The sequence below is a fragment of the Oncorhynchus gorbuscha genome, unplaced genomic scaffold, assembly GCF_021184085.1.
Source record: "Oncorhynchus gorbuscha isolate QuinsamMale2020 ecotype Even-year unplaced genomic scaffold, OgorEven_v1.0 Un_scaffold_7848, whole genome shotgun sequence".
NCBI lineage: Eukaryota > Metazoa > Chordata > Actinopteri > Salmoniformes > Salmonidae > Oncorhynchus > Oncorhynchus gorbuscha.
Window position 1 is genome coordinate 3,182 of NW_025751150.1, and position 3,181 is coordinate 6,362.

The window sequence follows — 3,181 nt, forward strand, 5'->3', positions numbered from 1 at the left end:
CCGTCCCTGCCTCTCATATCTCTCTCTCATTCTGGCCGTCCCTGTCTCTCATATCTCTCTCTCATTCTGGCCGTCCCTGCCTCTCATATCTCTCTTTCCGGCCGTCCCTGCCTCTCATATCTCTCTTTCCGGCCGTCCCTGCCTCTCATATCTCTCTCTCATTCTGGCCGTCCCTGCCTCTCATATCTCTCTTTCCGGCCGTCCCTGCCTCTCATATCTCTCTCTCATTCCGGCCGTCCCTGCCTCTCATATCTCTCTTTCTGGCCGTCCCTGCCTCTCATATTTCTCTTTCCGGCCGTCCCTGCCTCTCATATCTCTCTTTCCGGCCGTCCCTGCCTCTCATATCTCTCTCTCATTCTGGCCGTCCCTGCCTCTCATATCTCTCTTTCCGGCCGTCCCTGCCTCTCATATCTCTCTCTCTTTCTGGCCATCCCTGCCTCTCATATCTCTCTCTTTCTGGCCGTCCCTGCCTCTCATATCTCTCTTTCCGGCCGTCCCTGCCTCTCATATCTCTCATTCTGGCCGTCCCTGCCTCTCATATCTCTCTTTCTCGTCCCTGCCTCTCATATCTCTCTTTCCATTCTGGCCGTCCCTGCCTCTCATATCTCTCTCTCATTCTGGCCGTCCCTGCCTCTCATATCTCTCTCTCATTCTGGCCGTCCATGCCTCTCATATCTCTCTTTCCGGCCGTCCCTGCCTCTCATATCTCTCTCTCATTCTGGCCGTCCCTGCCTCTCATATCTCTCTTTCCGGCCGTCCCTGCCTCTCATATCTCTCTCTCATTCTGGCCGTCCCTGCCTCTCATATCTCTCTCTCATTCTGGCCGTCCCTGCCTCTCATATCTCTCTCTCATTCTGGCCGTCCCTGCCTCTCATATCTCTCTCTCATTCTGGCCGTCCCTGCCTCTCATATCTCTCTCTCTTTCCGGCCGTCCCTGTCTCTCATATCTCCCTCTCTTTCTGTCCATCCCTGCCTCTCATATCTCTCTCTTTCTGGCCGTCCCTGCATCTCATATCTCTCTCTCTTTCCGGCCGTCCCTGCCTCTCATATCTCTCTCTCTCTTTCTGGCCGTCCCTGCCTCTCATATCTCTCTCTCTTTCTGGCCGTCCCTGCCTCTCATATCTCTCTCTCTTTCTGGCCGTCCCTGTCTCTCATATCTCTCTCTCTTTCCGGCCGTCCCTGCCTCTCATATCTCTCTCTCTCTTTCTGGCTTTCCCTGCATCTCATATCTCTCTCTTTCTGGCCGTCCCTGCCTCTCATATCTCTCTCTCTTTCCGGCCGTCCCTGCCTCTCATATTTCTCTTTCCGGCCGTCCCTGCCTCTCATATCTCTCTCTCTTTCTGGCCGTCCCTGCCTCTCATATCTCTCTCTCATTCTGGCCGTCCCTGCCTCTCATATCTCTCTCTCTTTCTGGCCGTCCCTGCCTCTCATATCTCTCTCTCTTTCTGGCCGTCCCTGCCTCTCATATCTCTCTTTTCTGGCCGTCCCTGCCTCTCATATCTCTCTCTCTTTCTGGCCGTCCCTGCCTCTCATATCTCTCTCTCATTCTGGCCGTCCCTGCCTCTCATATCTCTCTCTCTTTCTGGCCGTCCCTGCCTCTCATATCTCTCTCTCATTCTGGCCGTCCCTGCCTCTCATATCTCTCTTTCTGGCCGTCCCTGCCTCTCATATCTCTCTCTCTTTCTGGCCGTCCCTGCCTCTCATATCTCTCTCTCTTTCTGGCCGTCCCTGCCTCTCATATCTCTCTCTCATTCTGGCCGTCCCTGCCTCTCATATCTCTCTTTCCGGCCGTCCCTGCCTCTCATATCTCTCTCTCATTCTGGCCATCCTTGCCTCTCATATCTCTCTTTCCGGCCGTCCCTGCCTCTCATATCTCTCTCTCTTTCTGGCCGTCCCTGCCTCTCATATCTCTCTCTCTTTCAGGCCGTCCCTGTCTCTCATATCTCTCTCTCTTTCCGGCCGACCCTGCCTCTCATATCTCTCTCTCTTTCCGGCCGTCCCTGCCTCTCATATTTCTCTCTCTTTCTATCCATCCCTGCCTCTCATATCTCTCTTTCCGGCCGTCCCTGCATCTCATATCTCTCTCTCTTTCCGGCCGACCCTGCCTCTCATATCTCTCTCTCTTTCAGGCCGTCCCTGTCTCTCATATCTCTCTCTCTTTCCGGCCGACCCTGCCTCTCATATCTCTCTCTCTTTCCGGCCGTCCCTGTCTCTCATATCTCGCTCTCTTTCTGTCCATCCCTGCCTCTCATATCTCTCTTTCCGGCCGTCCCTGCATCTCATATCTCTCTCTCTTTCCGGCCGACCCTGCCTCTCATATCTCTCTCTCTCTTTCCGGCCGTCCCTGTCTCTCATATCTCTCTCTCTTTCTGGCCGTACCTGTCTCATATCTCTCTCTTTCTGGCCGTCCCTGCCTCTCATATCTCTCTCTCTTTCTGGCTTTCCCTGCATCTCATATCTCTCTCTTTCTGGCCGTCCCTGCCTCTCATATCTCTCTCTCTCTTTCTGGCCGTCCCTGCCTCTCATATCTCTCTCTTTCTGGCCGTCCCTGCCTCTCATATCTCTCTCTCATTCTGGCCGTCCCTGTCTCTCATATCTCTCTCTCATTCTGGCCGTCCCTGCCTCTCATATCTCTCTTTCCGGCCGTCCCTGCCTCTCATATCTCTCTTTCCGGCCGTCCCTGCCTCTCATATCTCTCTCTCATTCTGGCCGTCCCTGCCTCTCATATCTCTCTTTCCGGCCGTCCCTGCCTCTCATATCTCTCTCTCATTCCGGCCGTCCCTGCCTCTCATATCTCTCTTTCTGGCCGTCCCTGCCTCTCATATTTCTCTTTCCGGCCGTCCCTGCCTCTCATATCTCTCTTTCCGGCCGTCCCTGCCTCTCATATCTCTCTCTCATTCTGGCCGTCCCTGCCTCTCATATCTCTCTTTGTCCCTGCCTCTCATCTCTCTCTCTTTCTGGCCATCCCTGCCTCTCATATCTCTCTCTCATTCTGGCCGTCCCTGCCTCTCATATCTCTCTTTCCGGCCGTCCCTGCCTCTCATATCTCTCTCTCATTCTGGCCGTCCCTGCCTCTCATATCTCTCTTTCCGGCCGTCCCTGCCTCTCATATCTCTCTCTCATTCTGGCCGTCCCTGCCTCTCATATCTCTCTCTCATTCTGGCCGTCCCTGCCTCTCATA